General features: G+C 39.5%; 1 protein-coding gene and 1 long non-coding RNA gene across 4 annotated transcripts in view; one reads left to right on the forward strand and one right to left on the reverse strand.

Annotated features, from left to right (window-relative positions):
- Positions 1-16,369, forward strand: part of LOC105450508 (acetylcholine receptor subunit alpha-like) — a 159,710-nt gene that overhangs the window by 14,340 nt on the left and 129,001 nt on the right. Inside the window, exon 1 of one of the 3 annotated variants that reach the window (XM_011690366.1) lies at positions 15,902-16,097. The exons of the other annotated variants lie outside the window; for them this stretch is intronic. The gene's annotated coding sequence lies outside the window, so the exon portion shown is untranslated. Of the gene's footprint in view, positions 1-15,901; positions 16,098-16,369 lie in introns of those variants that run through there. 3 annotated transcript variants of the gene reach the window in all.
- Positions 14,001-15,383, reverse strand: LOC105450509. The gene is made up of 4 exons (XR_974465.1): positions 15,256-15,383; positions 14,504-14,704; positions 14,290-14,375; positions 14,001-14,102 (listed from the first exon to the last, which is right to left on the reverse strand). It is a non-coding gene; the product is annotated as an uncharacterized LOC105450509 (long non-coding RNA).

Genomic DNA, 16,369 nt, shown 5'->3' on the forward strand with positions numbered 1-16,369 from the left:
GCATCCATGGTTTCCCGAAGTACATATTACTTAAAAAAAAAAATTCTATTCTTTGACGATAATCTCCTTTCTAGAGGAGCTTCCTCTGATATTCGGCCTCAAGAAGATACTCTAAAAAGTATGTAGAGGAATATCGTATAATTCTTGATCATAATACATGCGTCTACTTTTTCATGGCTGAATAATTGCGTTTAGATTGAGGAATATGCTTTGTGTAAGATTTTTTTGTAAGATTTTTCATAGAGAAAATGTTAAGAAGAATTCCCAACTTACAAGTAGAATATTTTTTCTTGGGTGTTAAAAACTTTTGTACTCTAAAAATTTATTGTAAAAATTTATGTATTCTTCACAACTTTAATTTATGCTTTAATTGATCCTTTTCTATTTAAATAAAAATTTTCTTCATATGAAACTAACTCATAATGAAACTAGAGAACGTGATTCTATCTTCACTTCCAATACTGTAGAAAAAGTGCATGAGATAATTTTCACAGCCGCTGGCACGCGACGAGCTTTTACCGAGAATAATTCGTTATTATAATAATCACGCAAAACAAACCGTGCAACAATCATGTCAGTTAACAGAGTCCTATATACAAGTGCGCGATGTAACTAAAATGCGAGATGCAGTTTATCGCGGGCAAACATGGGAAATTGAAATTTACCGAAATGGATTCGTTTATTTGATATTCATTGCGCGCGAATTTTGGAGCGATCCTCTCGACCATCCTCGTCGCCCGGAAAATAGAAAGGAAGCACACGGTGTAGAGACAGGGGAAAGTAAAGGGAGAAGAAGGGGGGAGAGGGGGAGGGGATCAGAAGTGGGATGCGCGCGGCCAGATAAGGGCACCGTTATGCAAGAAACCATTTCGGCCGAGATATCAGTGAACAGAAGGAGAAAGGGCTTCGAGCCGCGAAAGGATGATAGGCGAGGGAGAGAAGATGGTCGGTGACTGAGAGAGGTAGGGTTAAGAAGGGGGGGGGGAGTGGAGGGGTAAGGTACGAGTGTGGAAACTACGCTGAGAATCCGACCTAACCGAGAATCAATAGAAATTTCCACGGTGCACGCGTCGGAGAGGTCTCGATATCCATTCTCCTCCCCCTCTGAACAAACATCTTTCGGTATCGTAATCTTTCCCGAGCGCATTCGTCGTTCCCTCTTCCTCGCTTCATCTCTCTCGCGTTGTTTTCCGATATTCGCCGCCGCGGCCGACGCCGACGGACGCCGCGCGCGATTTGACCCGGATCGTGGCCGTTCCCAAAGCGGACAGAAATATTTTCTCGTTTCTGCGGACCGTCGCGAATAACACATTTCATATCTTACGGACACCTTACGCTCGGCAAGGAATTTTTACACGGTTGCTGCATATACATATCGATTAAGTATTCATACCTTGTACGAGACAAAGAATTATTATGACAAAAGGATAAATGCCACATTTAAAAATATATCGTCTGTTAGGTCATCTGTCATCTCACGCAGTGAGACAGCTCAAAGTTAATTTGACGTTATTTGCTTTATTAATCTTCCCCCTCCCACCCCTAAAATTAGAAAGCTCGCATAGCATCGATTTGTTCCGAAGATTTAATGACTCCTTGATGGATACTACGTGAACGTCGTAAGTCACTATTTCCGGAGCGGAGCTTGCAAGCCGCCTTTAAGCTCGCCTTGCATGGCCAATGGCCCGGAAGACACTAAATTCTGGTCGCAGACTATTTCGGTTAGAAACAGACCAATGGCAATGATTTTGCCGTAATGATCGTGTGCAGGTTCTCGATAAATCGAGACCTCTGGCCAGTCGCGAGCATTAGCGCGATGTAACAACATTGCCTTTGAAGCATCGACACCACAACGATATTGAATGTAATGCCGGATGAAATCCCTATATGAAAGAGCGATTTTATTCCATACGGACAGCGTGGACACGAATTGAAAAACGTTACGTTATTGAAAAGCAAACACGTCTTGTCGCGCGGATCTCGCGATTAAAAATATTTTCCCGCCGTATAAAATTCCAAGCGCGATGCGGAAAGTCAATGCGCTTCTTATCGATCGCACACCCGCGTTATAATTACATGTTCCTCCACGGACGAAATTATTCTCTCCTTGCGGGAGAGGGGGGGGGGGAGAGAAAGTCTCACGTCTCTTATATATAAAAACCTAATAAAATTCTAAAATTCTGCGGGCTCCTTTAAGCCCAATCAATTTTACAAAAGCGTAAAAATCAATATAGGACGTATACTTTTATCTGGAATATTGTAACAGGACTTCTTATCTTTAGCCATCCCGTCTCCCCTCCTCCCCAACTGCCGTCCGATCGAAACGATCCACTTTATCACGAAATGGGCGGAGGAATCGAGAGATGATCGGCGTGATGAATGAGCGTTTCCGGCCGCTGTCTCGACCAAACAAACGATTAATTCCACGGACGGAGTTAAGCATCGTAGCAAGCGTCGCGTTATATCGTCCGTGAATCCGATTACGTGTACGCTCGTAACTCCTTTCTTTCCGCGACTCGCAAATCCGCTCGAAAACATTCATCCGATACTAATATCGCGAGTTGCCCATCGATTGATAACTCGGGAAACCGATCGGGAAATCGATTTCAGCAAACGTAACGGCCTCCCGTTGCCTGATAACGCCGCACTGCGGCGTCTTTGTGATGAATTTTAATTTATTATGGATCACGGAGATATATATTCCAAGAGCACTAAAATATTATATATTCCTTGATTTTCCATCTCTCATTTCCGATCTTTCAAAAAATTGTAAAAATCGTGATATGACGTTCGTGACAGTTTTATTCTATTCGACTCGATTTGGTAAAACATAATAAATAGCTTATTTTTCTCGTTTAAACTAAATTAAAATTAATTTATAAAATGACAGATTTTTGCTACGTTAATATATGATCTGTTTTTACCTGAGACTGACATGCAGTTAAACAAGTACGAAATAAGCAAGTGCTTCTTGCTTATTAGAAAAGATTGATGGCTTCCAACCGCCTTAAGCAGGTCTGACCTACGCGTGCTTTTTCCACTGCCGCGAACCGCCCAGAGAGAACGGACAAAGAAAATGTGTCAAGTGAAATGGAAGTCTCGCTGGTCGGAGACATCACGTTGCGTAAAATTCCTATTTCTCATTTGTTCATTATTATTCTTTTGCACCGGTGCGGTTTTACGTTGAAAGTCACGCAAAGCGATTTGCGTTTTTTTTTTACAACTGTTCATTAATTATTCCTTTTGCAAATTTAAACATAAGTAGAAAGGTTTAAATACGGAGGAATAAGGAGAAAGAAACTCTCAATTTGAAAATTCCTGTATTTAACGTCGCGGATAAGGTAGCAGAGTAGCCGGAATTGTTAAAGGAGGGTTTAGCTTTTTGATGTTTGCCGAAATCGGAGACTGTTCGGAGAAACGAGATCATTATAGAGGATCGCGATATTTCACCGCCCACAGCATCGCGGCTTATATTAGAATATAATTCGGCTTATTTAGGAATCGATACGCTGCAGCGCTGCAAGCTTCCCCCCGGGGTCAACTTGCAAAGCACACAACTGGCGGATTTCTCCCAGCAGAAAATGAAGCCCCGTCACAAAGCTGTCCGATTTCTACCACGAGAAGACAATGCGGCGTAATAGCTGCTGGTCGTAACAATGCGTACATACAACTCCATGCGGCAACCGGCAGCTATCTTTCAACGGGATTGCACGTGCATTGACGAACAATGCTGAGAGTAGCTCTCGCGCGCGGAACGCTGCGACGGCTATCGCGAAAGATGGCTATCGCTCGACGAGCGATAAGCGATGCGATGCGTCCCCCTTTTGTGCCTTCTCCGCTTTCGTCGAGGAAAAATGCGCACGTGAGGGACGTCACGCGGGGAAAAACAATCGACAGCTGCAGATTAAAATTGAACGGCGGCGACGTCAAAGTGTGAGGGACGTAAGGAGGGAAGAGGGAGTATCGGGAGACCAGTGGTATGGCTGTAATATATATGAGAAGCGATCTATTGCGAATAACTAACATCCAGAAGATTTGAATATCTTGGATATTAAAGTATGCCTGATTCTTCATCGCATCCTTCAACTATAATCTGAGAAACGAGAATAATATGGAAATCATTCCTGCGCTATACGTTAAAATAAATAAGTTTCCCTTGTAAATTTTTCCCGGAATCGCGGGATTTTTGGAGAACTCGATGAATGACCGTGTAATTCGTATTCGTCGTGAACGGAGGGCACAATTGAATTAAATTACACGGTCATTTGTCGATTAACGAGCAAAAAGCAGAGTCTAGTGCAGGTTGACAAGTACATTTTACCGATCCCGAATTTTCAAGTTGGAAACGCGTTTCTTTCGATGCATATTGCGAGAATAAATCACACTTCTTTCGTACGCCGTAGTTTACACGATAATCGCATAAGTCAATTTTGTAAAATTATTTTAGTTTCGATAAACTATCCAACTCTGTTTAAACGATATTAAACAAAATTGATATCAAACTTTTATAATTTAATATTTAAAGCAGTATTATTTTCTACGTTTATCTTCTTGTATTAAAGAAAAATTCTAAAACCATAATAATAATTGTTTTCAGTTTATCGATTGAAATCGTTTGCTTCTATCGAGAGCCACAGTCAAATTGATTGTAATTGATAATATTCTTCTCGGATGATTGTCCCGGCATATAAATCATATCTAATTCAAGTTTAAATGCCAAATCTGTTGCGAGACAGTTTACTGACTTCCAGGTGTGTAAATCAATAAACGGTTGCGGTAAATCACGTTTAAATCACATTTACATCAAGGTGCATCGGTATCAGGAACGAAATTTGAGTTGCTCTACCTATATACATTCAATGTATCTAGCTTATCTGCTCAAGCCATTTCACTGCCTATGCAACATCGTCGTTTAAAGGCGCGCATAAAGTCATTGGCTCGAATTTACGCTCCACATTTATCCAACACAAAAAGACTGCGTACAGTTTTACACAATAGATTCGAGAATATATTTTCCGGAAACGCGTTGCTTTAAAATAAACGTAAATTGAAAAATTATATATAAAAATCTCTAAATTTTGTCATGTATGCAAATCTCTCTCCATTGCATTTCTTTTATTTATACACTCTTTATATATATATATTTTTTTTTTCATAATTTTTAAACTCATTTGATTATCAAGCTCGTTTCTTTAGAACGGCCAAAAGTTAAATGCGACAAGATACAAATGATGCGTGCATTTCACAAAGTAGCACGGGAAATCAACGTCGCTCCGCGTGTCTTCTTAGGAACCGAGGAAATTACCCTATCGCGTTGGCGAGGCGAGTTCCGCTCGACGAAGCCGTTCGGCAAACTCAACCGTGCTCTCGTAAATCGTAAGTTTTCCCCGTTTCGGTAACGACCTAGCTCACCGATAAGAGCTCGCAAGCCTATTACGAAGCTCACCGAGACGACGAGCGTCCGAAAGTTACCGGGCGGTCACGATGTACCTTCACATCACATGCACCCTTGTGCAGCGTAAATCTCGTAATAGCTTGAAACATAAGTTTCGCACCCCCGATATGAGTAAGCGGCCATCATTAACGCGCTGTATTGCTGTCTCACGGTATTACTAGTCGTAAGTGTTAAAATAGAGAGAGAGAGAGAGAGAGAGAGAGAGAGAGAGAAAGAGAGAGAGAGAGAGAGAAGCTCCATTCAAATAACATAAATTCTCTTTTTACATTGCAAATATAATTTATATTTATTTGTTGTAAATATTATTAGAGATACCATAACTTGTTTGAATATATATTTTATCGAATAAATAGATCTTATCGAATTTCTTTCTGAACATACGCTGTATATAGGATATCGTAGAGATTCGATACGATTTTTATGAAAGTTTTCTATCCGCGACTTCGAAGAATTTAAAAGTAAGACAAAATGAAGAACGAAAAGCAATTTTACGATTCGAGGATCGAAGTTGGATTATATACGAACTTTTACACGTACGAAATTGCATTAGTTTGAACTTCAATCCTTAATAGTGAGATAATTTTATAATTTTAACAATTACAAGTGCTTTGTAAAAAAATCAAAAGAATTTTTATAATTAAAATAATAGAAATCTAACCAAGTACATAAATTTCAGCTGTTAAGAAACTCAAATTATTTTCACAAGTATTCAGTAAATTGCATTTAGTTCTTCTGTTTTTCTAATTTTTGTAAAAAGCTTTTTTGATTTTTTAATGTGTAACTTTAAATTATTATTTATATTAAATTTCCAAGATTTATAAAACTTTTTGCAACATACAAATTCTAATTCAAATTTTCTTATTATTTACTTCTTATTATTAACTAATAATTCTTTGTTACATCTTAATATAATAAACTGTTTTATTAGAGTGTCACAGAAACTTGCAACTTGTTTTCCTAAATTCGTTCAGGTCGATATTCTCCAATCCATCAGAATGGTTACGATTTAACTTGTAAACACAGAGGTCGGAAATTTCGATCGTGTCATCTGCAGACGACGGCTGCCGAGAGAGGTACGATTCCGATTGCAAACTTGCAAACGCGAGAAGTCTCGTGCTTTTCAACACTGGTCTGGACTAGATCGGCGAGAGAACCGGAAGTCCGCTCGATGTACGGACGCGGTGAGCTATAAAACGCGTTATTCGGCCGCTCGGCGGATATCTGAACTTATTCGTATGTTAATATATTTCCATGTTTGGCGACCGGCCAACTCGATTGGCCTCAATACCGTTCGTCGTGCAAACCGCGTATCTCGATGCATCGATGCATCGATGCATCGCGCCATTTACGACATACACACAGAATCGTCAATGCATACATACATAATCAACAATATGTTTCAGTAAATTAATTAATAATTTAATGCAATAATTATTGTAATATTATAAACTTTTAGTTTAATATTATTATTCAAAAATTAATTAATTTTTTACTACATGTTAATACTATAAATTTTACTATGTATGTAATATATATTAATGTCAAAAATTTTAAATCTAATAATAAATCTAATAATTTTTAGATACTTTACGATTACTAATAATTATTTCTTTCTACAAATTGGATCATATGAAGAAAATAAAAATGGAATTCCTATTATTCAGCAAATAAATGTTTGGAAAACTAACTTTAAATAAAGCATTTGTTAGCGCTTGATGCGAAATATTTTCTTTGACAAAAAATATGCAGAGAAGAAATACACAAATTGTATATTATAATTTTGTACGTGTCTGCATGAGTGTGCTATAGAAGTGCTCTGCCAACAATGGAGTTTACATGAAAATACTTGACAGAACACAGCAAACGCCTCATAGGGAAAGTAAAAAAAAATTAATCATGTACGAAATGTAGAACAATGCTTTCGTTTATATCTGAAAATAAATGTTTCCACCTATTAAAAACGTTTAGCTTTCATTCGCGTGATCTACTCAATATTAATGGAGTATATAGCATTATTAAAGTCGTTCCGTTGTCGGTTTGTTAACGAGAGAGCTTTGACGCACGCGGATTTACGCCGGGGCACATACGCGTTACAAATGCGGCACCCTCGAATTCGGTTCACCGTTCGCATGAAATCGGAGCAGGGATATCCGTTCAATTTGCCAGACCGACATTTATTTACCCGTTCGTGGACTGGTCGAGTCGCGGCGCGGCGCGGCGCCTACGACGAGCCGGCCCGGCCGGCAGAATCGTTTAAATCACGGCGGTCGCGCAGCGTAGAATGCAAATCGGGTTTATCATTACGACCTGGGGCCGGATATCGGCTCACCCGACTACGTGCCGTCGATTCGTATGTTTTACTGTTTGGTGTTCGCGTTCGATGCCTACACGAATCAGCCATCACGGCCGATCAATCCGCGTGAGTTACGGCGCTCGTCTTAAAAGAAAGGGAGAAGGAAAATCGGATCGAGATTGTTTATCCAACTTAATTATAACTTGACGTTCCATTCCTCGAAGTATGTACCTTGGGAATGCAGACGCTGGCATACAGCGGTTCTACCACTCCTGATAACAATTCTCCGGAATTTCTCTTCCGTTAAAACTGGCAACTGCATCGTGACTCTTAGAGATGTTGTCTCTACCGTCTATCAAAAAACTTTTGATTGAGAAAAAATTCTCCAGTAGTGCTTACCTCGCCGCATTCTACAGATAAAGATTTTTATCATCACAGGATTTGTTCCGAAAGTTAAAACAATATTGAAATATTATCATCATGTAACGATTGTAATTGTATAAGATTAATAAAAAATTCTTGATTTTTTTGTTATTTTATTGTAATTGCTTACTTTATTCTTATTATTTTGATATTAGCGCGCTTTCTTTTTTTTTTATATAAAATATATATAAAGCTTCATGTGAGAGAGGATCTGGCAAAGTACCCTTCTCGGGAAGTGTCGTACTAATTAATGGACAAAAGGTACCCACATATGTTTGCATCATTAATTAAGGGTCAGGTGGTGTCGGGGTGAATTCGTTCTAATCGGTAGTGCATGGTATTATAATTGCAATAGCAATAACGCTCAACGGTTTCGCATCTGTTACCGGCTGCATAGCTATATGTAGATATTTATTATCCAAGATTTTACTCCGCGCGGGCGCGCACGCGACGCCGGATCAGGTTATTGTCGTCCCACTTGGAAATTATCCAGAGTACGACACTTACCGTTTTAAGCGAGAGATCCGCAAAGAATTATGGCTACAACACGTGGCCAATGGGCATCGCTATCCGCAGTCATATATTCGCGTTAAGCCCGCTCCAATCTCGAGCTTCCGAAACTGTTAAAATCTGTGCGTCCCTCGGACAGAAAATCGATTTGTGAATTATGTCGAGTTCGCATGACACGTCGTTTCACGTAGATCTCTTCCCCTCTCCCTCCCCCTCTAACCCGCCGGATGAAAAAAGTCTTTCACGTTTCCCCTTAGCGAGAGGGTAGACCCCGTAAAAGCGGTTACATGAGATTTTTATTGATGTGCAAAAAAAAGAAGATAAATATCTCGTGCCTGTTGTACAAATACGGCATACGAAATAGGGGAAGGAAAACATTTATCTTTGTAGAAAGAAAATTTTCTTTAATATTCTCGAATTCACTTATTTTATAATAAATGTTAAAAAAAAAACAATTTAATGCTGATATCATCGCGAAAGTCAGGGAACGTCCAACGTATAGGAGAAAGTAAACATTTATCTTTGAAGAAAGAAAATTTTCTTTAATATTCTCAAATTCACTTATTTTATAATAAATTAAAAAAACAATTTAATGCTGATACCATCACAAAAGTCAGGAAACGTGCAATGTAATCGCGCGGCAGGTTTAGAACCGGTGGTAATTTGTTTCTTCTCCCTTCGCTTTCTAAACGGCTTTACGTGACGTAAGTAAACTTCAGTTATACAGAAAAATGATTCCGTTCATTTTCTCGGGAAAATTAGGTTAGACTCTCGCTGGTTTTTTAATTTATTTGTAATTGTCAAGCCGGAAATATTGGCCTAAAATTAGTAAGAAAAGTACATTTTCTCTCCATCTTGCAATAAATAAAACATTTAACGAAGCAATATCTTTCCTGATACATTCACGTTTTTGGCACTCGCGCCTTTTCTATATATATATAATATCTTCAGCTCTTCACTTGTTACATAATTCTATTTGTTGCAGGTGAGTTTTCCCAGAATACAATAGACTCTCTTTCGTTTTCTCCCTCGTTTTCTTTCTTGCCTCCGTTCCGCGCGACAAACCGCTGGCACGCTCGCCGCGCTTCGCGTTTCTGCTGGGTCAGTTCTTCCCCCCTTTTCGGTCCTGACCTACATCTCACGGAGGCGCCTCCTCGTAAAACCATCGCACGAATCTTCCGATTCCGTTCCTCCCGGCCGCACCGCGAAGCGGTCTATGATTCACTACGCGCTTTATCGCTTCGTCCTTTCATGCCGCGCGGCGACGCGCAAGAGACGCGAATGCATAATTTCGGGGTCTCGCATTTCCCTCTTTCTGCAGGTGAAAAGGTTCGCGAAATTCTTACGAGGCTCGCGCGGAAGAAGCCGTGTTTATGCGCGCCTCGCATAAACACGGAGGGAACGGCAATAAAAATGGAGAGATTTATAAGGGAGAAGGAAACGCGGTTTAAGGAATTAAGTCAGTCACAGGTCCCACACGCGCATGTGCGTTCGTACACAATTAGCACGCGATAACGGATGCATAGGTCGCACTCCCGGAATAAGGACATTTCCCTCCTTTCAATTAACTAACCCGATCCCGGCCTCTGCCACTCCTCGCTGCTACTCCGAGATTATTTAAGTCTGTAATAACAGAGCTACCGCTGCCGCCGCCACGCTTCGCCGTTGTACCTGTTTTCCGACGACTATACGAATGCCATTCTCGGCAACCTCTCTCTCTCTCTCTCTCTCTCGTCCTCTTCACCGCCACCCTCTCCCAGTGTGTTCCGAGCGCGCATACACACGCCGAAATTTAATTACTCTCCGCGCGGATACCCACCGAAACTCCCCTTCAGCCCGTAATAATTTTGTCGGAAGCCCCGGGTAATGCCGGGAACGAGGAGCATTTCGGGGAAGTCGCTCGCCCTCTTCGCACTCACCTGAGAAATTCGCCGAGACGGGGAGAGGGACGAGGGGAGAGGATATCCTAATCCCCCGCGCTTCCCCGTCTTCCGCCGCGCTTAATCCACACCGTTGTACTCCGCGTGTTAGAGACGATTAAACGAGCTCCCATTTTTATACCGACGACACCGAAGGTAATAAGAACTATAATGGCGTTGTTGCAATTAAATTTAATTCTGACAAACAAGATTCGGCCGTGATTAAGTATCGTTTCGGTGAGGTTTAATTAATGTATACATAAATAAACAGGAATGCGCGACTTTCTAAACAGAGTAACAGGATCGTCGATTTCTCAAGCAGCAATTAGCGAAATTAATTTTGCATATCTTATAAACATCTCCTCTTTATAACCTTCTCTTATCACCTTTTTGTAATCACAGCCAGGAAATACATTTTCCTCGTGCAATTTAGATTTCGCATAGATCATTTTCGAAAGAGTTGAATTAATCTGATAGTTTCGAAACGTTACCGGTTTAAATCAACAGAGAGGAAGAAAAATGCACTTCTTTCGAGAATCGGCGCGCCTTGATTTTCCGGAGAACTGCAGTTTTGAAAACGTGGTAACGGAGGCACGTGCTAGAATTTGAATACAGCGTGGCTTCTTTTTAACCGAGAAAGCAACAAAGTCCCATAACGCGAGTCACGTACGACCTAAATTACCTGCGTGCACAGCGTTAGAATTACTCCGAATAACGCCTGAAGCCACATGCCGATTACAATGTGTAATGTCGTAATGTGTTAAGAAGATGAAATGAGAAAACGCGAAGAGTGAAACGTGAAGTATCTCATGAATGCATCCGTAGCAGTGTTGTTATTAAAAAATTTACGATAGCATTGTATCAATTAATTGGGGTCCATTACTATATATTATAATACTGCTCGTTATTTCATTTCTTTATATTTAACTTTAGTAAGGATTTTTATATATTTTTAATAATTATTTTTAGACAATAAAGTAATTAATCTTTATATTTATATTCGCTCTCATATGATATTGTTGTTATTTCCTCGGTAATGTAAACCTACGGTTTTGACAATTGTGGAATCATTATTAACCCACGAATGCATTTACACACGCGCAATTTACTGTAATGAATACCATAATTTACTACAATGAGAATCATATTTTACTTATTATGTAGTGTTATTATAGGATTAAATTATGGGCCATCGTTCTGCAATTCTACGTAATTACGAAAACTCGAGTTTCTCTGAGATTTCTAATGTAATATTAAGTACTGAAATCTCGTAATAATATAAATATTTATGTCACCATGAAATATTTCTACAACAAATTAATAATCATTATCAATTTTAATTCTACAACTAAGACATCGAATTTAAAATTCTCTAAAGCCTAACGGTAATTGCAATCATTTTTTCTTTCTTTCTAAGCTATCCTTCTATCTCTCTGTCAAGATGCGTTTTTAAAAACACATGCAACATTACCCTCGCGCCGAATGTGTATGGAGATGACTAGAGATTTGCATAATACGTTTTTACATTACACCCCGATGCCTTTTACGTAAGAGTTGTACCGCGCATAAAATGACTTGCATCGTGCAACGATATTTTGCATCATTCAGTAGATTCTTAGCCCTTTCAGTTTTATTGTGCACGCACCCTATGTTCCATGATTCCATCTGCTTATATCAAGTCACTCCATAAATTCATTTTTAATGCTAGCATACACCGTGCGCGCTTATATCTTCAAGAAATTTTAAAACGATAGAAAAAGCACACTCAATACTTTTAGAATGACGTTACACATTTTTTTAATCGATAAATCTCAGGGTCACAGTCCTCTCTCTATTTATATAAAAAAATTAATTGAGATAAGTGTATCCGCATAATTATACGCAAACGCGCAGGAACCGATGGGGTCTGATGCATTTGCCGTTAATGAGAGATTTAAATCGCCTCGAAAAGCGAGGAGGAAATTCGTAGCGAAAATATGTCGGAGTTCGCGCAACCGTGACAAATATACTTCGGAAGTGTGATATATGGACTGGTCCGGCGGTGCCTTATTGTGGCCACGTACGTAAAGGACCGCATGAGTGCCTCCGCGTCGCGTTATCCTACCCCACCCCGTCGTTCCCTCTTGACGCACGGACCTCCTCGCCTTGGATCTCTCTCTAACTAGGGCAGTAATTTTCCCGAATGCTCGTCCACTACCATTCTCCTTCACGCACTCTCAACACCCTCGCCTCCCACTTTCGGCGCCCTCGTTCGTTTTATCTACCCGCGTCGCGTGCAGGGGGTGGAACTATATATTCAGCTACCAGACACGGAGTAACAGACGATGATTCGCTAATTAAAGTCATAAGCGGTTAATTTATCATATCACCGCCCCGATACGCGTGCCCGCGTGTGTTAAGCTGTGTGTGCTAAATTGCATTCTGAGTGTGGAAGGCTTTAATCTCCAAGTACGTAATTACGTTTTTGCAGCATTACGTATGTAGATATACATAGTCCAAAGATACATATAATAAATTGTCCCTCTAAATACATATATAATTTTCAAGAACAAGAGAGATGGTATCTTTTCTAAACGTAAACCGTAAAGCCATTTTAAAATAGATATAGATTCAAGAATATATATAGATACAGATATAACATATTATAAAGATACAGGAAAAAAGATTATTGACGAACCGAAATATGTATATTCCGCATTAATTAATTATATTTATTTAACAAATTCGTTATCGTAAATGATCAATTACGATCGGAATAACGATACTCATCAAGAAAACATTCCGTCATGTTATAATATGTTGAAACCAGAAATAGCAGTTGCAGTAGAACAAATGTCGAAGCGTTAATTAAAGTTTCTTAATATATTATGCGACGAAATTAAATTATCATTTAATTAGCACATAATTCAAGCGAATACTGTAATTAATTACAAACTACATATTAAATTCGCGTTCAATTTCCGTTTCCTGCCTCGCTCAACGTATGGGATTTTAACTAACATTTAAAAATATTTTGAAAACAATTAAAAAATGATAAGTAATTATTTTAAAATACAACAAGAAAATTTTAATACAAAAATAAAAATTTTAATTTAATGTAATTAAAGTAAAAAATTTAAAATTAATTTATTAAATATCTTATAATATTTCGTGATTTCTGATACGTTAATTATGAGTGATAACCGTAGAATAAGACTCAGTTCGAAATAATTGTAAATGGCCTTAATTAAAAAATATTCCTCATATTTTTAAATAATACACATTAAATATAGAATGTGCATATAATCTCCAATGTAATTTGAAATGTAATAAAATATAAATATATATATACGTAATATAAATATAATGTAATATTTATACGTAATATTCTTATGATCTAATATGACGTGTATTAACGTATATCTTATACGTTTGATCATTATCACAGATTCATAATGCCTCGTAAATCAAAATAAGAGACTCACCGAACGATGCGCAGCAGCGGAGTTGAAACTACGTTGAACTGTAAAATAAAAATATATCCAGATTACAATAGCGTTCAAAGTAATTAATATTAAAATTTGAAATATTAATATTAACATATTAATATTAATCTAGTAATATTTCAAGAAATAAACGTTGCGTGTATTAAATAATTGCCAAAGATTTAGCAAGTATTAAATGAAGTATGTATGATAAAGTATAGTCACCTTATAGTTGCTCCGCCGTTGCCCGATGCCTCCTAGGCCCCCTCTTCCTCTCAGGTTCCTTGATTTCGGCGTTGAATTACGTTGAACTGTAAAATAAAAAGTATATCCAGATTACAATAACGCATCAAATAATTAATATTTTAAAAAATAAACGTATTAAATATTTTAACATAAGTATTCAATGAAATGTGAATGATAAATTAAGTATAATCACCTTGTAGTTGCTCCGTCGTCGCCCGATGCCTCCCAGACCTCCTCCTCCTCTCAGCTTCCTTAGTTTTGGCCACACAACGCAACACTCACGTATACCGTTAATTACAATCGCGCACGATTCTCAAACGTGGGAATTATTCAATACGTACGAGCTGATCATATAACGACAAAAATAATCGCGGCGAGCGTCTCTTAGTACTTGCTGCATAACAAGAAATAATGCGAGAACGTGAAGCTTTTCACTATCGTTACGCGAATGAAAACAGAGCGACTTGCGTACCCCGCGTGTGTCGTACGCTACAAAAAAAAAACGAACGCCGAGCGTCGCGCGCCAGTTCTTATATAAAAAATATTCTATGCATTTGTATAATCGAGATACATGTTGAAATATACTCCGTTCTCTATATTTCGTGTTGATTATTAATAAATCAGTATGCTCTACACACGGCATTGTGCTACTTTAAATCACACGGACCGTGCTGTGCATCGCTCGATCCGCGTTCCCGATTTGAAAATGAGAGATAAATCACGTATGAATTTAGAGTAGAATTTGAAGCGTGTATATATATATCATATACCTTAATGCAAGCGTCATTGACGAAATCATGAGTCGCAAGTATTAATGAAACTTTGAAATTCTCGTTTCCGATCGCTCCGATTTCAAGCTAAATATCCGCGTCTCGACGCGGTGGCGTCGCGTCGCCTAACCTTACTAATTCGTGGTGAGAGAGAGGTAATTCGTGGGACGCTTACCGATCATTAGCTACCGTAAGAAATGTACGCGTTTGATGTCCTGAGAAATAATGCAACGATTATAGTTACAAGGGCTTCTCGCAATCGTCGTGCCTCGAAAGATAATAACGCGATATTGTGCGTGAAGCAGAACGAGCGCACATCTCCTACCGACTCGCTCGGACGTTGTCGGCGTTGTCGCGCGAATTGGCGGCATTGGCGAAGGTCGCGCCAGTCGCGCGGCGCGCCAGCACACCGTCGTACCGACCGGCGAGTACGCGCGCCACGGCGCGCCCGACCTTGATACGCACTACGTCGCGCCGCGTCGTAGAGGTTTGTTATGAATGTTATGATACGCGCCGCGAAGGAAAGTGTTATTCCGTACGTATGTAAGCAGGAAGAACAAAGGCTGCGTTACGATATTCACGATCAGCGCTGAAAATCTGTGGCGTACGTTAATATAATAATATGCATGTGCGAGATAGATTTTCACTGCACTGGTGGTGGAAATATCGGACGCGGCTTGAAGTGACGAGCAGATTGGCCAATCGTAATTGTGGACTAAAAATTCTTACTTTAAAACTCTCGACTGCGATTGGTCGGTCCGCTTACCACTCGAGTCGTCCTACTCGTGTTACTTGCTTGCGCTTTTCCCAGCGGTACAGTACTACAGTCGCGAGACTCGCGAGGCGACGCGGCCGAAATGACGCCGCGCGACAGCCGAATACGATAAATTTTTTTCGTTTCCCACACTTCATTAGAGAGGACTCGCAAGACGATTGCGAGAAGCCCTTATAACTATAATCGTTGCATTATTTCTCGGGACATCAAACGCGTACATTTGTTACGGTAGCTAATGATCGGTAAGCGTCCCACGAATTACCTCTCTCTCACCACGAATTAGTAAGGTTAGGCGACGCGACGCCACCGCGTCGAGACGCGGATATTTAGCTTGAAATCGGAGCGATCGGAAACGAGAATTTCAAAGTTTCATTAATACTTGCGACTCATGATTTCGTCAATGACGCTTGCATTAAGGTATATGATATATATATACACGCTTCAAATTCTACTCTAAATTCATACGTGATTTATCTCTCATTTTCAAATCGGGAACGCGGATCGAGCGATGCAC

This window comes from Wasmannia auropunctata, unplaced genomic scaffold (genome assembly GCF_000956235.1).
Source record: "Wasmannia auropunctata unplaced genomic scaffold, wasmannia.A_1.0 LD336060.1, whole genome shotgun sequence".
Lineage (NCBI taxonomy): Eukaryota > Metazoa > Arthropoda > Insecta > Hymenoptera > Formicidae > Wasmannia > Wasmannia auropunctata.